The sequence below is a fragment of the Megascapheus bottae genome, chromosome 15 (genome assembly GCF_031878675.1).
Source record: "Megascapheus bottae isolate mThoBot1 chromosome 15, mThoBot2.hap1, whole genome shotgun sequence".
Classification (NCBI taxonomy): domain Eukaryota; kingdom Metazoa; phylum Chordata; class Mammalia; order Rodentia; family Geomyidae; genus Megascapheus; species Megascapheus bottae.
In genome coordinates, this window is record NC_143523.1 from 46,449,874 (window position 1) to 46,469,935 (window position 20,062).

The following is a 20,062-nucleotide window of genomic DNA, read 5'->3' on the forward strand; positions in this document are numbered from 1 at the left end:
AAAAGTAATTTTAGATCTGGTCACTCACTAGTGGCTCACATCTACAATCCTAACTACTCAGGAGGATGAGATCTGAGGATTACAATTCAAGCATAAGAGTGCTTGTCTAGCATGCACAAAAACCCAGATTGGATACCTTGGTACCACATACATAGAAAAAGCCAGCAGTGGTACCATGGCTCAAGGGGTAGAGATCTAGCCTTGAGAAAGCCCAAAGACAGTGCTCAGGCCCTAGCTTCAAGCCCCAGGACTGGCAAAATAATAATAATCGGGACTGGGAATGTGGCTTAGTGGTAGACTGCTTACCTATCATGCACTAAGCCCTGGGTTTGATTCCTTGGTACCACATACACAGAAAAAGCCAGAAGTGGTAGGGTGGCTGAAGTGGTAGAGCACAAAGATGTTTAGTGACAGAGCCCAGGCCCTGAATTCAAGCCACAGGACCAGAAAAAAATAATAATAATAATTTTACAGGACATGATGGCACATATCTGTTGGTAGGGTGAGGAGTTTGAGTGTAAGAATCTGAGAACGGGGGCCGGGAGTTTGGCCTAGTGGTTAAAGTGTTTGCCTAGCATGCATGAAGACCCGGGTTCGATTCCTCGGTACCACATACATAGAAAAAAGCCGGAAGTGGTGCTGAGGCTCAAGTGGTAGAGCTCTAGCCTTGAGAAAGTCCAAGGACAGTGCTCAGGCCCTGAGCTCAAGCCCAGGACTGGCAAAAAAAAAAAAAAAAAGAATCTGAGGACACAGTGAGATTCTGTCTTAATATTCTTTTTATCATTTTCCTATGTCTTCAGTTATTTTAATTATCATTTGGAATGGCTGTATAATATCATTTATTTTTATTAGTCATATTGTTGGACATTTTTACTGCTTTTCTACTGTTTTACTGTTGAATATTACAAATATAGTTGGGTAGAACATCCTTGTAAGTAAATCTTCATTATAATTTTAATTTCTGAATCCATCTATCAAGTGTTTGTTAAGTGCTTAAAACATGGAGCAACAAAACAAAAATCCAACAGAAGAAGATAATTAAATGTTAATCTCTATGATTCTGAATATAATGAGCATGGAAATTTGGAAAAGGGGAACATTGCTGGATAATGAGATTGCCAGATTTAGCAAATAAAAGTGCAGAATGTCCATTTACATTTGAATTTCAGATGGGACACACAGTATTTGGGACATACTTATACTAACAAATCTGAAATTCAGATTTAACTGAGTGTCTTGTGTTTTGTTTGGCAAACTTACCAGAAGTTTAAGTGTTCAGGAAATGCTCACATGAGAGGTGACAGCAGCAGGAAGGCTGGGTAAAGAAGATACTGCACACCAGAGGCTGCCACTGAGCAAGAATGAGCTGTGTGTGTGAAGTATGCTTCAAAAAAGACTGTTCTAATTCCTCTGTGTGTGTGTGTGTGTGTGTGTGTGTGTGTGTGTGGTAGTTATTTAATAACTTTGTTGAATAAATACATGATTTTCTAAATTTTTATTGTAATTAATAGAAGGGTTACATTATATTTGCCAGATATGAATACATGATTCTGTGATATAAATATAACCAGACCTTTGGGAACAATGGTTTCCTTTGTAACTAAGTAGACGAGAATCAAATTTCTATAAGCTTGGAAAACTTGCCAGAAAAAAAAAAAAACCTTGGACTTTCTATCTACCTTGATTCACTAATTTCATAATGATTTATCAAGTAATTACTACTGAAATAGACCCTCACTTCATGAGATTTATCTTGTGTGTGAGGCAGACATTCAATTAGAAAAATTTGTAATTACAACCAGGTAGGTATAATGAGAGGAATGTACTTCTGAAATTAAGAAGGAGGAAAATTTAGCCAGATACTGGTGGCAAATGGCTGTAATCCTCACTATCCAGAGGCTGAGACCTGAGGATCTTGATTCGAAATCAGCTCAAGCAGGAAAGTCTGTGGCATTCTGATCACCAATTAACCAGCAAAAAGCTGGAATTGGAGCTGTGGCTGAAATAGCCTTCAGCTGTAAAGCTCAGGGACAGAGCCCTGAGTTCATGCCCCAGGACTTGCACACACCCCTCCCCAAAATAAATAAATAGACAGACAGACAGACAGACAGACAGACAGACAGACAGATAGTTAGAATGAGGGAAAAATCCTTTCCTTCTTCCTTATTTGCCTTTATTAATGATCCTACAGATTATGGGTTACCACCTTCACCCCTTTCAGATGCCAGTCACAAGCTCCAACTTGTTTTACCTACTGGCTGTAAATTGCAGCTTCAACTTCCCTTGGGTTCAGTTTGACCAGCTCACAGGACAGAGGGAAACATATTGCATAGGATAAAGGAAGGGATCCAGGCTTCTCTACCATCTCCAAGAAACCTCCACATGTCCAGATATTCAAAAGATCTATAGTCCCTGTCTTCTTGAATTTTTATGAGACCTCTTTGTATAGATACCACTGAAGCATGGACAACTGCACAGAAATGTGATTGGCCCAAAAGGTTATCATCTAATGCTAGCAGACTGAATGTGGAGCTTATTGCTTAAGTTTCTTCCTGTATCTCACTCAGTGCACCATTTATTCCTTCCAGGTAGGGGGCAATATCCTTTATGAAATTAGCCTCCTGTAATCTATCAAAATAATTTCTTCCTGGCTAGTGTTATAATAGAAAGACATGCCTTGGGGAAGGAATTTTGAGCCAAGAACACAGAACCAAAGGATATATAGAATAATATCGCACAGATCCCACACATGTAATCATTTGATTTACAACAAAAGCACTTGTGGAATATGGAAAGGATAATGCTAGAGTCAGTTGTCCATTAATGGAGAAAGGAAATTAACATGGACCTGGTACCTTTTTGTTGTTGTTCAGTCCTAGGGCTTTAACTCAGCCTAGGTGCTGTCCCTGAACTCTTTTGCTCAAGAATAGGCCTCTTCCACTTTGAGCCATACTTCCACTTCTGTTTTACTGATGGTTAATTGGGAATAAGAGTCTTATGGACTTTCTTGTCTGGCTGACTTTGAACTGTAATCCTCGGATCTCTGCCTCTTCAGTAGTTAGGATTATAGGCGTAAGTCACCAGCACCTAGCTTGGACCTCATATATTGTACAAAACACCTAAATTAATTCTGTATAAATTGTATTCAGAGCTGGAATCAGAGGATCTCAGTTCAAACCAGCCCAGGCTGGCTAGCCTTCAGCTGAAGAGCTCAGGGACAATGCCCAGGCTCCACGACTGACCAAAAAAAAAAAAAAAAAAAAAAAACCAAAAACTTAAATGTCTCAGCCCTTTCCACTAATTTTTATATTGGTAACGATTTATAGGATAGTTAAACTGGTGGGTTATCCTAACTAAAAGGTTATATACATAAATCATTCCATTGGCACTTAGCTGAGATTTTAAATCACTTTTTACTTCTTTATTTTTGCCTTTCTACTTTACGTACGTGTGTGTGTGTGTGTGTGTGTGTGTGTGTGTGTGTGTGTGTGTGTGTGTGATGGAGCTTGAACTCTGGTCTGGGCTCTGTTCCTGAACTCTTCAGCTCAAGACTACCACCCTGCCCCTTGAGCCACACCCCACTTCCCGAGTTTTTAGCGTTGGAGGTAAGAGGTCACATTCTCTAGTGTCCGGTCTGGCTTTGAACCTCTATCCTCAGATCTCAGCCTCCTCAGTAGCTAGGATTACAGGTGTGAGCTACCACACCTGGCTTTTTATTTTTTGTCAGTCATGGAGCTTGAACTATAGGACTGGACACTGTCCCTGAGCTCTTCAACTCAAGATACTGTTCTAACCCTTGAGCCACAGTGCCACTTCCGGTTTTCTAGTGGTTAATTGGTTAATTGGAGATAAGAGTCTCACCATCTTTAATGCCCGGGCTGGCTTTGAACCGCAGTCCTCAGGTCTCAGTCTCCTGAGCAACTAGGATTACAGGTGTGAGCCACCGCCTCCAGCTTTACTAATTTTAAAATAACCGTAAATCTTACCTCTTTTTCCAGAAAAAGTAAGATAACATAAAAATTGTATTTAATGATAATTACCATATGCTTATATATAAAATACAAACTGCAGAGGTTCACTCTACAAGTCGATTAAAAATACCTCCATTGAAAATGTCACTCTTGCTTTATTCATATGCTTTTAATACTTAGGAAAGCAAAGGTGATTCCCTTTTTTGTAATATGGACACTCTGACATTCTGCCCATGAAAAGGTAATTATACATCAATGTCCTTTCTCTTTTTTCTCTCTTTGCTTTTAAAATATTTAGTGCATATTAAAGAATATTGTGACATATGTGTGTTACAAAGCACATGGTTCTAACTCCTGTATTTGCAGCTCCTGCCAGTCTTCTGCAGAGCTACTGCCTTTCTGGCTTCTATGTTTTCATACCATTGAAATACTTACATGTGCACATGCATCGCTTATATGTGGTAGTCCTAACATAACTTAAACTGTATGCACATGTATGTTATATGTGCCCATATGTATGGCCTTATCCAATCTGTTGCTTTCATGCTCCTTTTTTAACTTTGTAATCGCCTAGATTTTCTCTTTTCAGTAATTAGTATGTCTCCATGATTCATCAATACTAGCTGAAGTTCCTTAATGTACAGTGTTCTACAATATTTTATTGTTGACATATACCCCTTTTGTGCATGTCCTGTTTCTCATCCTTTCCTCACTACCTGAAACAGTAGATAAATCAGCAAAGTGGTTAGTAGCATCACATATATGGAATGCTTCTAACCAAGTTGAAATTATGACTTGGAAATAGATATCACTAGAAATCTCTATGAGAACAGTAAACTATATAATATGCATTTTTACTATAAGGCATGAATTATAGAATTATATAGTTATAATGACAGCTTCAGGGTAGAAAGTTACAACACACTAGAATGAAATGTATCTTGGAGACATTCTTGATAACTGAAGATCTGCAGACTCCATATGGTGCCACTGAACCAATAAGTTTGAAGAAAATACTCCTCTTGCTGAAGCAGCCAAAAGTGTAAGTTACTTTTTAGCACACAAATACAAATGTACAGCCTTTTCATCTTACTTTCTACATGAGTGGTTGTATATATCAAGTATATATATAGCCTGCCTTATTCAATGTGTAATTTCCCTCCAAGTTCCAACAAAATGATAATATATTTTCTAGCTTAGGAGGCAATTATAAGGAAAGGCTTTTGAGGTCAGTTAACAACAACTTGGAAAACTAAAACAAAAACAAAAAAACAATTTAGAAGAATGACAAAGCTCTACATACTAGCATACACTGTCAATAGCCATTATTCTGTTTGTGTTTTTTTCAATACATTTGATTTTAGTATTTCTATATTTAAGTTAATATTTCATGTCACACAGAATAATCTTTTATAACAATTTCAAAGTAGTATACAAAATAACACTTTGTGCATGCACACACACACATACCATTGTGTGACAACTTCAGTAATATTATATGCTTTATATATTATGAAATTGGATACAAACTTTCACTTTAAAATATTTTAATAGCAATGCACACCCCTATAATCTCAGTACTTGAAAGATTATGAAGGATAATGAAGGTAGTAAGACCTTATCTCCAATATATATATGTATATGTATAATGATAGATCTTTTTCTTCATGGTTTTACCTTATTTAACGCACCCTTTTTGGGAGGGTGGGGGTCATGGAGCTTGAACTCTGGGCTTGGTGCTGTCCCTGAGCTCTTCAGTTCAAGGCTACAATCCAACCCCTTGAGTCACAGCCCTACTTCCCCTTTTCTAATGGTTAATTGGAGATAAGAGTGTCAAGGTCTTTAATGCCTAAGCTAGCTTTCAACCTCAATCTTCCGATCTCAGTCTCTTGAGTAGGTAGGATTACAGGCGTGACCCACCATGCCTGGCTTCAACATACCTTTTTTAAAAGTCATTGCCAGTTAACTGCCCCATAAGCCTAAATTATGGATGAAAGGAAGAAAGGGTGAAAAAAATTAAGTGCACACTACTTTAAATATTTATTAAAATACAAGACAATCTGAGGCTGATCTAAGTATAATCAAGGATGATCAGGACTTGGTAAGAACATATTTGTTGGCTACTCCGGACTGAAAGCATTAGACTATCGAGATAATTCTAAGAGCAAGTCAGAAAATTCTTCTCTATAGTCATCCTCAAAATTGAGACTCAGACATTTAGAGAAGAGTAGAAACTCCATCCCTCTTTGTATCATACAGAATATGGTAAATGCTTCTTCATAATAATAGTAGTAATCATAGTTAAGAAGCAACTGAAATTCTGGAGATAAATGACCAGTTGTTTGTTTTTTCTTGAATTGGGGGAGGAATTATGGGAATAAAGGCTTATTAACTTTATTCAGAGAAAATGGAAGGCGTAGATTTTTATTCTAAGAAGTCATGCACCAATGAAATTTAAGTTATTGCTGCTCCAGGGCAGCAATTACTTATATATTGACAACTTATATATGTTTTACATGCCCGTTTGCTCTCTTGTTCACTACTGAAATGTAGTTACCATAGCAATGAGTGTATCACATGGTTCCTGTGCTAGTTCTAAAATAGAGAAGAGCAGTATGCCATATGAGCTCTTATTTTCTACATACAACTTGTGGCTATTCCATACATTCTCAGTACAGACATCTAGCTTATTGTTGATTTAGAAAATGTTCAAAGTATAATGCAATTGCTAAGTATGTATTTCAGTCTCTAGCCTCTCTTATACTGTGTGATGTGTATTCTCCACTGAGCTAAAAGAGCAGCTTCGCTAGCTTTTACAAGCAGGGACTCTGCTGCTGTATATTTAACCAAATATTTTCTATGGAATATCAGTGCTGCTTTAAAGATTTGATGGGAGGGGCATAGGAAGCATTCTTGGAATGATTTTGTCACTGAACAATCATTAGCTATTTTTTACTGTCCCCTTTTATGTGTGAAAGTAAAGATATATGAGAGTCTGTTTTAGAAATAGAGGAGGTACCAAGCACAGTATGAGGCTTCCATTTATTCCATCATTGCTCTGTAAGACTTAAGCATAGGTTCTACACCAATGCAACTACAGGAAAATTGAGGTTTCCCCAATCGGTGCTATCAGTCCATGCTTAGTCCTTACTCTTGCATTGTGTATGTAGTAAGCTGCCAGACTTCAAGTAGTTAAAAATAGAAGCACACCCCACTTACTAAGGATATGATTAGCTACTTGAAGCAGTGCATATGCTATGGCATTTTATGGAATGGTGTTACTATGTGACTATTTCTAAATTTACATAAATGTTTTAAAGTTTCCATTTGAGCTACTGGCTATACTATTCCTGCATAGTGGAATTACAAATCAAAATTAAATATCATTTTAAATTTATTTTGTTTAAGATAGACTCACTATGTAACTCAGCCGGGCATCTAATTCATAGTCCTCCTGCCTCAGCCTCCCATATCTATAGACATGAATCACCAAACTTAAGCAAAAATAGTTTCTTTATTGATAATAGTAGGAACACTTGGTACAATGACTTACAGTTGTAATTTCAGCTACCCTAGAAGTTGTGATTACAAGAGTAACCAGGATTGTATGCCAGTCCAGACAAAAAGTTAACAAGGGCTGGGAGTGTGGACTCGTGGTAGAGTATTCACCTAGCATGCACAAAGACCTGGGTTCTATTCCTCAGTACCACATACACAGTAAAAGCCAGAAGCGATGGTGTGACTCAAGTGGTAGAGTACTAGCATTGAGGAAACCCAAGGACAGTGCCCATGCCCTGAATTCAAGCCCCAGGACTGGCAAATTTTTTTTTTCATTTTAATAAAATCAAGTCACAATTCCATTTTATATCTTTTTACATAACAAAGTAACTAGGCTTCTTTTCCTGATAGTATTATTTCTCCCTTGTCTTTTCAGGGTGTGTATTGGTTAGTTGGTTTGTTTGTTACACTGTGGCTTGAACCCAGAGCCTCAAACAAGGTAGTCAAGAGCTCTGCCCTTTTTTGTTTTTTTAGTAGTTTTATTATTCAATAAATACAGCACAGTTTGTTCTCCCAATGAAAGCTATTATTTTCTCATTTTTATTGTAAATAGTACTGTAGTGAATATATATCTTATGTACTTTTTTTTTTGCCAGTCCTGCGCTTAAGCTCAGGGCCTGAGCACTGTCCTTGGATTTTTCTCAAGGCTAGAGCTCTACCACTTGAGCCTCAGCACCACTTCTGGCTTTTTCTAAGTATATGGCACCAAGGAATCTAACCCGGGTCTTCGTTCATGCTAGGCAAGCACTCTACCACTAGGCCAAACTCCCGGCCCCATGTCTTATGTACTTTCGTGTAAATATTTCTTTAGGCTCTGTCTCTAGAATTGAAATGCCATTTCTTAGTAAATGAAAGATTTAACTTTGAATAAATTTTGCCAAATTGCCTTCCAGAAAAATTCTACCAAATATGTTCTTCATTAAATGTCTGTTTAGATTTGCCAAGCTGATACATTTAAGACATTTCATTATTTTAATTTGAATTTCTAAGGTTGTTTCTAAAGCTTTAATATGATAGGTCATTTGTATTTTCTTTTCCTGTCAATTCCTTACTTCTTTGCCAAACTTTTATTTTTTCTTTTGTATTGTTCAGTTTTTGCTACTTTTTCTTAGTTTTCCCTCTCTTTGTTTTTTATGGAAATAAATCCATAGTAAATATTTACCCCTGTCGGTGTTATGTCCCATAAGGAAGTTTTTAGTTTATGTTTAGCTTGTTTATTAAGCTCATTGTTTATTTCTTACCTTACTTACTTTAGTTATATCAAACAGTCACAATTCATTCTGACTTATTATGAGTACACCAAAACTTAAATAATTACTCAACAGTATACAAAGACTATTTTCTCTCCAAACCAAAATATATAACCAAACAAAGTAAAGATTGCTTTTGTAGCAATACTGTTTTTTCAAAAAAGAGAAGCTTTGATTTCAGTCATTTCTATAATATAAAGTAAAAAAAGTCTGAAAACAACCCATTTTGTGATTTTTCCCATTTAAATCTGCTAGGATATACTTATTTTCCTGTCTCATTATTGTCTCTTTCTTTCTTTCTTTTTCTTTCTTTCTTTCTTTCTTTCTTTCTTTCTTTCTTTCTTTCTTTCTTTCCTTTCTTCCTTCCTTCCTTCCTTCCTTCTTTCTTTGTTTCTTTCTACCTTGTCCCTGAGCTCTTCAGATCAAGACTACTACCTTGAGCCACAGCACCACTTCCAGTTTTCTGGTAGTTAATTGGAGATAAGAGTCTCAATGGACTTTAGTGCCTGAGGTGGCTTGGAACCGTGATCCTCAGATCTCAGCCTCCTGAGTAGCTAGGATTATAAGAATGAGCCATCTTGCCCAGTTACTTCTTTAACAGTGTTAAAGTCTTACCTTATTTAAGAGAAATATTTCTTGTAAATCCTATACTAAGTGTCACACCTTAGTTATACAGTAGCAATAACTTTAAAATCCTTGTCTCATCTCATTTTTTTGACTGCGAAGGAAAAAGACAATAGCCTAATTATTGGCCTGGGATCGAGGAAAACGATGAAGTGTATAAATTAAGTGATAGGTATCATCTAAATATAGGCTTCATCTACTATATATATTCCTAACATAAACCCACTCACTGTATTGAAATGATAAGTACTTCCAATGGAGACAGTTAAAATATTCACTTTATTTCTTATCACAGTGTTAAATGAGAGAACCCACCAGTAGAAAATGTAGAAACAGTGAACCATTTCTTTGAATTGGTCTAAGCAATTATTCAGACTGGCTAAGCACCTCCAGAGTCAAATCAGAAAGGGAGTATGACAAGCAGGCTGTAACTCACAAGTTGTTTCAAGTGTGTAAGCTCAAGCAAGCTTTCTTTTACAAGGCTCACTCAAATACATTAGGCCCACCTAAGAACTTAGCCTTTTTTGATTAACATAAAGTTAACTGATAAGGGATTCTTAATTATATCTGCAAAATTCTGTCATAGAAACAGATAATTTACTACCTTGTTGAAAAAGGAAAATAGCTCACCCTAGCCAAGCTGACAAACAACAATAACAACAAAAGCCTCCGTAATTATTTGGACACAGGTTAAGCAAGAATTTTATATCTGGTGCTCTTGAGCATTTTTTGAGATGCTTAAAAACCATTAATTAAAAGTATCTTACTCTCTACTGTATACCAAGCACTTCTGTTGATACAATCATCAGCAAGACAGATAATTTAGTAGGAAAGCAAGATAAAGGAACATTAATTGCGAAAATGTCATTACAAGGGTATTATAAGGACATTGCTCATGATTTTTCTCTGTGAACCATTGCTTGGCCCATAAAAGATCCTTTTAAATGTTTTTCCATTAATAAAGCTTATTAAAGAATTAAGATGCCAGACACCTGTGGCTCATGCTGTAATCCAAGCTGTTCAGGAGATTGAGATCTGAGGATAATGGTTCAAAGCCAGCCCAGGCAGGAATGTCTATGAGACTCTTATCCCCGTTAACCATAAAAAGCCAGAAGTGGAGTTATGGCTTAAGTAATAGAGTGCTAGTCTTGAGCACAAAAGCATGCGGACAGCACCCAGGCCCATAGTTCAAGTGCCCAGGACTAGGGAAAAACAAACTTAAGAACATGTGTTGTTTTTTTCTTTAATGTGTATATTTGCATATCATATAGACATATGTGTATATATGTATGTATAAAACAGTTGGTGTGAAACTCTTGGGTAACTAGTCAATAGAAAAGCAATGAGGGTTCTGATTGAGGATGAATTCAACAACTTGCATAGAATATTGTAATAGTTACAAACACACTTTCATTGATTAGCAGTTTGTATCATTTCCTTCCAAGATGATTTTACTCTCTTTGTCCTTAACCTTCAGTCTTTGTTTAGAATTTTTGCAATCAGCTTTTACTATTGGAATTGCCAGTGTCCAAAAAAATAGACCAATCTATTTAAGAACAAGGAAAATCAAGTTCTTATTGTGTGACAGCATCACAAATCTAGACTTCCAGCTAAATGCCAGAATATAAATTAGATCCCTTATCAAATCTGGCACATAAAATTTTAGGATCCTTTTTAATATAGTACATGTGCTTTCAATAAATGCCTTCTTTGGCAAGAAATTGAATCAGTGCTTTTCGTGTCAAATACACTTGCATTGTATTTTATACTCTGTAACTTTAAAGTAGTCTTGGTGAACTAGGTCAAGGGCAAAATTAAATTAGGTTTCTATATTTGTCTTTACATTCAACAAACATTACATTTTCTTTCATGGTGTTTTATTGGGAGTATTTGCTTGATTTTGGTTCCTTGTTTGTTTTTTTCCTTTTTTTCACATGAAAATACTCTCTCTCAACTATTCTCTAGCCACAGTTGCCTACTTTTAGTTTTATTTAAAATGAGCTCTTTCTTGTCCCTTCAGGCACTGAACACGTGCTCTTTCCTCAATCTTGACTGTTTTTTGGGTTTTGGGTTTTGAGGTTTTTTTGTGGGTCATGGGCTTGAACTTGGACTGAGCACTATCCCTGAGCTCTTCAGCTCAAGGCTACTATCCTACCCCTTGGCCTGGGTGCTGTCTCTTTGCTATTCAGCTCAACGCTACTACCCTACCCTTGAGCCAAGCCCCACTTCCCATTTTCTAGAGATTAATTGGAGTTTCAGGTCCTTTTGTGCCTGGGCTGGCTTTGAACCTTGATCCTCAGACCTCAGCCTCCTGAGTAGCTAGGATTATAGGCGAGTCTTGACTATTTTTATCCTGGTATTCAATGTTACTTAGCTAACTTACATTTATTCTTTGCATCAGAACTTCAACATCATTTTTAGATATTCTTTCTTCATCCACACCAATTCTCAGTATGCTCTCCCCTTAATATCTTCTGCATTACTGCTTTCTACCGTAGTCCTTGCATGGTGAATCCTAATATATTAGTAAAAAGACAGGACATATTGAACACTCAGTATGCTCTCTGTAGTTATCGTATGATGCACTCAAGCCAACTTAAGTTCCACAGAGCCATATTATTTGATGAATAAGATTCTTAGTTTCACTTAAGAGACAAAGATTATTATTTTAATGGAAAGGAATAAAATATAGTGTGCATTATATAAGCCACAGATGTATATATGTGTATATGTATATGTTTATGCATAGATATGACAAGTTACAAAGTAAAGTGAACATTTTGCTCTGGTTGCTGGTATAATCCTTGAAAGCCACAGCTTTGGTGAATACTCTTTTTTCTTTTTCTTTTTTCTTTGCCAGTCCTGGGCTTGAGCTCAGGGTCTGAGCACAGTCTTTGGCTTTCTCAAGGCTAGAACTCTACCACTTGAGTCTCAGCACCATTTCTGGTTTTCTTCTATGTATGTGGTACCAAGGAATGGAACCCGGGTCTTCATGAATGCTAGGCAAGCACTCTCCACTAGGCCAAACTCCTGGCTGGTGAATACTTTGTGTAATAATTTTCTAACAAGCATGTCTAGAAAATAACCTGTCTCACTTACCAATTTCCCCAAGCATCTATCTATTGTTTGCAGCTTTGACTTCTAACAGGTCTTTGCTTAGTGTCATATACTACAATCTCACAAATCTCCCAGAAAGGCCATTTAAATTAAATGAATCTGTCAGCTTTTGGAAGAATGCCACTTGAAAAAATAAAGCACTTGTATCTACCCTTAATTTTCAAAATTAGAGAACCTTTTCAAACCCAGGAAAACTAATGCTGTCTCATTCTTTTTGATGATCCTTTTTCTTTTTTAGAATCCTATCTTTTGCTTTTTATGTTTTTATTAGTTTTTCTTCCCAATGCCTCTCCCAAAAGCTCCTCATTGCCAAGAAACCATTCCTGATTAATCTTTTTTTTTCCTTTGGACAGTCCTGGGGCTTGAGCTCAGGGCCTGAGCTCTACCACTGGAGCCACAGCACCACTTCCAGCTTTTTCTATATATGTGGTACCAAGGAATTGAACCTGGGTCTTTGTGCATGCTAGGCAATCACTCTACCACTAGGCCAAACTCCTGGCCCTTGTGATTAATCTTATTCCATCATTTTTTAATTATTTGAATTTTCTCATCATAATGGAGAATATTTTTCAATACTTGTATATTAATATTGTATTAAAATATACTTGCTCATTTGAATATTATTGTGTATGCTAAAGGGGATGCAAAATATACACTCAGGGCTATAATCCTAATTACTCAGGAAGCTGAGATCTGAACATCCTGGTTCCAAGCCAGCCTGAGCAGAAAAATCTACAAGATGGTTACTTCCAATTAAAAACACAAAAAAATCTAGAAGTAGAGCTATTACTCAAGTAGAGTAGTAGCTTTGAATATAATATCTCAGGAACAATGCTCAGGCCCCAAGTTGAAGCCTCCAAGACCCTCCCCCCCCCCCACACACACATTTTACTCTTACTTTCCTTAAATGGAATACTATTTTAAATTCCCATCATGAGAAATTAAAGGTGTCACTTAAGTTTTTGGTCTTTTTTTTTGGTCTCCCCTGTGATCATACATAAAGCAAAATATCCAGAGAATTAGTATTCCCTGTGTCCCCGTGTTTTGTCCACATTGTCTATACAGAGGCCCCCACTTCTGAACTGTGTGATCCCTTAAAGGTCAGGGTCTAGCTGCTGCTTAGAACATGAGCAACTTGAAGCTGGGCGTGGTAGCTCAAGCCTATAATCATAGCTACTCAGGATGCTGAGATCTGAGGATCCCAGTTCAAAACCAGCTGGGTACTAAAAATTCTTATCTCCAATTAATCACTAAGAAAGGGGAAGTGGTGCTGTGGCTCAAGGGGTAGGGTGAGTAGTCTTGAGCAGAAGAACTCTAGGACAGCAACCAGGCCCAGGGGTAGGGTGGTAGCTTTGAGCTGAAGAGCTCAGAGACAGTGGGCAAGCCCAGAGTTCAAGCCCCGTGTCCCAGCAAAAAAAAAAAAAACAACCAAAAAAAACCATGAGCAGCTTGATTATAGCTAGTAGTTTCAGTAGCTTTTTGTATCGATATTTTCTGTCAGCCCCTGCAGGTTGACATGTTACTTTTTCCTTTCCCACTCTGTACCTAAGGGCCTTGAGAAAACTGCTAAGTATTATCAAGATGAACCAGGGCAGGGGTATAGACCTGAAGAACTCTATGTAATGAATGGTTTTCAAACCTTGAGAGCCTACAGAATGGATAAAAATAAAAAGGTCTCAGAAAATAGATGAAGTATAAAGAATCAAATTACAAGTTTTTTAAATTCATTCTACTTGTAGAAGTGCTCCTGAAACAGTACTGTATCCTAACATGCTAGTTAAGTTGATGAGCCAATATTTGCATAGCTGATCTTATAACAGTAAAATGCAAAGGAACTAAAGTACAATTATTTAAGAATACTGTCTATGTCAGGCGGGGTGGTTCACACCTGCAATCCTAGCTACTCAGGAGGCTGAGATCTGAGTATCAAGTTCAAAGCCAGCCTGGGCACAAAAGGACCTGAAGGGGGCCCGGGAGTTTGGCCTAGCGGTTAAAGTGCTTGACTAGCATGCACAAAGACCCGGGTTCGATTCCTCGGTATCCCACATACAACCAAGCCGGAAGTGGCAGAGACGAGACACAACCAAACCGGAAAAGTGGCAGAGACAAGACTGCGACGGCGACAGAGAGCGAAAGAAGCGAGCTGAGCTGAAGTGAACAGAGCCCAACCGAGTGGTGGCCGGAGCGAGCGGGGCCGGAGCGAGCGGGGCCGGAGCGAGCAGGACCGGAGCGTGCGGGAGCGAGCCGAGCCAGAGCCAGCGAGGCCGGAGCGAGCGGGGCCAGAGCGAGAAGGGGCCGGAGCGAGCGGGGCCAGAGCGAGAAGGGGCCGGAGCGAGCGGGGCCGGAGCGAGCGGGGCCGGAGCGAGCGGGGCCTGAGCTAGAAAGGGAGGCCTAGACGGGCCGGAGCGAGCGGGGCCAGAGCGAGCGGGGCCGGAACGAGCGGGGGCCAGAGCGAGCGGGGCCGGAACGAGCGGGGCCGGAGCGAGCGGGGCCAGAAAGAGAAGGGGGCCAAAAAATAAATAAATAAATAAAAAAGAAGGACCTGAAATTCTTAAGTGAGTTAACCTCTAGAAAATGGGAAATGGAGCTTGGCTCAAGGGTAGGGAGGTAGCCTTGAGCTGAAGAGCTCAGGGATAGCACCCAGGCTGAGTTCAAGCCTCCATGATGCACAAAAAAAAAAGAAAAGAAAAGAAAAAGAATGCTATGATACTGATAATTTTTAAACAAGTGATCACTCCAGGAGAAATGTGTAAACCTGGGTTAAAAAAAAATAGGGGCCAGGAGTTTGGCTTAGTGGTAGAGTGCACGATGCTTTGAGTTCAATTCCTTGGTACCGCATACACTGGGGGGAAAAAAGCCGGAAGTGGTGCTGTGGCTCAAGTGGTAGAGCGCTGGCCTTGAGGAAAGCCCAAGGATGGTGCTCAGGCCCTGAGTTCAAGCCCTGGGACTGGCAAAAAAAAAAAAAAAGCCAGGTGCTGGTGGCTCACACCTGTAATCTAGCTACTCAGAGAGCTAAAGTCCAAGTTCAAAGCCAGCCCAGGCACAAGTCTGTGAGACTCTTATCTCCAATTAACCACCAGAAGTGGCGCTGTGGATCAGTGTGGTAGAACAATAATCTTGAGCAGAAGAGCTCATGGATAGCACCTAGACCCAGAGTTCAAGCCCCATGACCAACAACAACCACCACAAAAGTGGAACAATATAATAAGACCCCCACTTAAAGATCTATTTCTCAGATAAGTGAGTAGGATTAAAATTTAAATGATGCAAAAATAATTTTAAAGACAGTTAACGTCTACAATTACTGTAGAATAAAGGAATGACAAGTGCCTCATCTTCAATTGCAAAATTAGTTAACAATACTATTGTATCAGAAAACACATGATATAAAATGTAAATTTTTAAGTATTTGCCTCCTGTCACCGGCTCAGAATTATTTGGGTGGTATATTCACTTCTAGCCTGCTTCTGTATTCTTCCTCCCTTTTACTGTCTACCCTCCTTATGTCTTTAGTTTCTCGTTTTCATTTTAACCACAGCAATTCCTATATCAGATGGTTCTTGTTTCTACTTCTGACTACATTTAAATGCCATTTATAAAATCAGAAATTCTTCTTTGTGTTTAAACCCAATAGGATTCAGCTATAAGTATGAAAGTGCAGTATAATTATTAAACATATGTTTTAATACTAGTGATGATTCATATTTCCAACTTCTATATTTTATAATATGGTTATTTTTCTTGGCAAGAACTTGTTTCAAGTATCTATGTATGAGGAGAATAATTTCTTAAATTTTGGTTCTAAAATGAAGTAATGAATCTTTTCCTGTCATTTTTAAATGGTACTTTACCTTTTAAAGAAAGACATCAGCAGTAGAAAGTGACAGGTATTTAAATCTGGTCACTGATCTAGGCCAGTCCTTTCTTAATAGAATCTCTGGACTTTGGGCTTAAGGAACCCTTCCTAGTAATCCGACAATGGTTGTTAAAAGACTCCTAAAAACATTTTTCATGATCACTAAACTTTAGGGTTAGAAAAGGCTTCTAGGAGTTAAAAGCCTCTTACTCTTGAAATGAGGAATTTGAGGGTTTGTATCTTGCTCATAGTCACACCAGGGGCAAAGAAGGAAGAAAAAGAATCCAAGTTGCTTGGTTTCTAGTCCGTGACTCCTCATTTTTATTATAATATTATACTGTATGAAACATAGGAGGCAAGCTGATTGCTCACCTGAAATTTATTTTGTTTATGCCATATAATTTGTCACTTTTGTACTTCACTATTTAAATTATTTTGCATCGGCTTTTTCCTCTCCCATCTAAAAACTTTTTTACTTTATGTGGAATTTGCATTCTACATATCTTACTAAGATAAACTACTTTTTTTTACCATGTTATATCACAGACCTCAAAAACCTTAATATCTCTCACTCCTTCTATCACATACTTACTGAATTAAATCTATTCTTTTAACTCATTACAGCTAAATCTGCCTCTCATGTCTTTCCACTCTTCCACTAATCTACTTTATGATCTAGCCAGATGGGACAACTGGCTATTCTCTGGTCACATTGTTCACATTTCAAATTGCTGTATCTTCTCTAAGATATAGCCTTGCCTAAGCTTTTAGACAGTTCAAATTCCACTCCTTTCTCTTTCTTTTCTTTTTATAATTATTATTATTTTTTTTTGATGGGTCGTGGGGCTTGAACTCGGCCTGGTCACTGTCCCCAAACTCTTCAGCTCAAGGCTACTGCCTTACCCTTGAACCAAGCCTCACTTCGGGTTTTCTAGAGGTTAATTGGAGGTAAAGAGTCTCAGGTCCTTTTGTGCCCGGGCTGGCTTTGAACCTTGATCCTCAGATCTCAGCCTCCTGGGTAGCTAAGATTACAGGCGTGAGCTACCGTGCCTGGCTTATTATTATTATTATTATTATTATTATTATTATTATTATTATTTGTTGTTGTTGTTGTTGTTGTTGTTGTTGTTTGTCATGGGGCTTGAACTCTGGGCCTAGGCAATGTCCCTGAACTCTTCAGCTCAAGGCTGAACAGCTCCACTTCCTCTTTTTTTCTTTAATTATAATTGGACATACTATATACTGATGCTAATTTTTATTTTTATCTTAATTCTATTTGCCTTTGCTTTCCTTTCCCCTGTCCCCCATACTAGGGTTTGAACTCAGGGTCTTGTGGTCTCATGTTTTTGCTCCTCTTCCTTGATGATACTTGCTTATCCTCTAACACTTGAGTCTTTTATACAAGCAGCCTGGCTTTTTGCTGGTTGTTATAGAGGTAGAGTCTCACAGACTTTAATCGTTCATATCTCAGCCTCCTGAGTAGCTAGAATTATCGGCATGAGCTACTGATACCTGGCTCTTTGCCTTATTTGTTTTTAGTCAAATGAACCTAGCAGAGTGCCATGTAACTGTACAGGTAAATGATATCTAATATGTTCATGTGTTGTTAAAAATTCCTAAGGCAAACAGAATATAGTTATTGTTAACCTCTTATTCCTGCAGCAGAAATAAAAAGTCCGCCCAGTTTGTCACAATCAAGAGAGATTACATGCAGTAGCTATCATGCCTATATATCACTAACTAAAAGCTAACATCGTCACAGTGGTCACATGGAGACCCTAGATATTCATCAAATAGACACCTGTTCTGAATCTTAATAGTTACCAAGTCTCACTGTTTAGATTATATATTGTTTCAGGAATAATAAAGAGATTGCATATTTCCTCCCACAATTGCACAAAAAAATTACTCCAGTTTTTGCTGGCTATTTTCAGACACTGTGCAATGGCACACCCAAGTGATTTTAACATGCTTCTAAAAATCATAGTAAGAACTAATCTTGAGACTGTTGACATTCTCTCACATACATGATTTATCACTTTCTTCTCAAGAAAATACCATTGCTTTCTTGAAACACTTTACCACCCTTTCTAAGTAAGAAATACAGGTTAGTATTACCTGTTGATTAGCAGAGGATGCGGTGAAGGTAATGTTAATAGTTGTCTGAAGCCAATCAATCAGTTATGTGATTAAGTTCAAATGACTTACTCTGAAATGAAAATGGGAGACATGAAATCTACCACTTGAGCATCCTTGCCCTAAATCTACATTCTTTCTTGCAACTCTGCTAATGCTAACCAATACCCATTAATTCTTCGATCTACTATAGGCCCATTGGAAATGACTGAAGGTTCTGAAATTATTTGGTCTGATCCTGCCAAGGCAACAACAGATGGAACTTGAAATTCCATAAAGCTAGGAGCTTTTTCCATAGCAACATAAACATAGATACCATATAACATCACATGCCAAATGGCCTTTGGCGGAAAAGGGTTCCCCACTCTTCAACTATCTCTAGCCTTCTCTGACTAATCAAGAATTAATTTTCTAGGGGCTGATGAATAACTGAAGTGGTAGAGTGCCTGCCTAGCATGTGTGTAGCCCTGATTTCAAAATTCAATACTTTAGGGAAGCAGATTGTGAGGGGAGGGAAGGAGGGAGGAAGGAGAAATTTTCTCTATTTTGTAAGGCAAAGGGCACGCTAATTAGAAATGTAACTCAGATGATTCCTTTCAGAACAGGATTTTTAAGGTTTGTTACTACAAAAGCTCCTAGCTTCTATTTTCAAGAAGCTGATTATATAAATCAGATCTTATTCTTTTTAATGTTTAATTTGTAAGATTGATTTACTATATAATATTTTATTTTGAAATAAATTTTTAGTATGTGTCTTCAGCTACACTTGTGTTTATAACGATTGTGTGCACTGGAAGTAAAAAGTGGCAGAGATACATGACTGGATACAAGTTAGCATTTCTTTGTTTGATAGGGAAAAGAGTCATTTTAAAGCCATAAAAGTATCTTTTAGTAAGTTATTCCTGGTTAGAAGCTCATTTAAACTTACGTTTCCATCTCAAGTGATGTAAATTTTCTTATTAGTATTACAGCTCTGCAAAGTAAAATAGTAGCTTGCCATAAAATTATATTTGTTGACAGCTTATTCAATTCCTCACTCAAAGTCAAGACATATTTATCTCTGTTATTTGTCTTTATAAACAGTGTTGTTTTTTTTTCTCCAAAGATTTCTTTTTTGAGATTAAGTAATAACATATATTTCACAGGACTGTGATGTAGTTATATTTAGCTAAAGTCATAAACACATTTTTGCTTTCACAGTAATTAGCATCATCATTGTAACCAACAAAATTTATAAATGACAAAAAAAATACAAAAACCTCAAATTTTACATAAGAAAAAAGTTTAGCTCTTTGAATATTAACAATAAAAGTATTTCTTCCAGATCAGGTTATATGTACATCTCTTACTTTCTTTTTTAATTTTTTATTGTAATTTATAGAAGGGTTACAGTTATATTCACCAGATAGAGGGTGCATTTCTTCACACATGTTGATTTTGTCCCCATTTCCCTCCCCCATACATTTCTTTCTTATTGCTAAGTATAAGTTATTCCCTCTTTCTTTATTATTCCCTTCCTCCTATCACCACTCTTGGCACTTAGTTCCATT

At 37.6% G+C, this 20,062-nt stretch overlaps 1 protein-coding gene and 1 long non-coding RNA gene across 4 annotated transcripts in view; one reads left to right on the forward strand and one right to left on the reverse strand.

Annotated features, from left to right (window-relative positions):
- The window catches only part of LOC150054303 (uncharacterized), a 68,529-nt gene extending 49,785 nt beyond the window's left edge, over window positions 1-18,744 (reverse strand). For all 3 annotated transcript variants that reach the window (XR_016537850.1, XR_016537849.1, XR_016537848.1), the window contains exons 1-2: window positions 18,495-18,744; window positions 11,787-11,918 (exon numbers count right to left, since the gene is read on the reverse strand). This is a non-coding gene — a long non-coding RNA (uncharacterized LOC150054303). The remainder of the gene's footprint in view (window positions 1-11,786; window positions 11,919-18,494) is intronic.
- Adk (adenosine kinase) overlaps window positions 1-20,062 on the forward strand; it is a 328,745-nt gene that overhangs the window by 206,203 nt on the left and 102,480 nt on the right. The window lies entirely within an intron of this gene.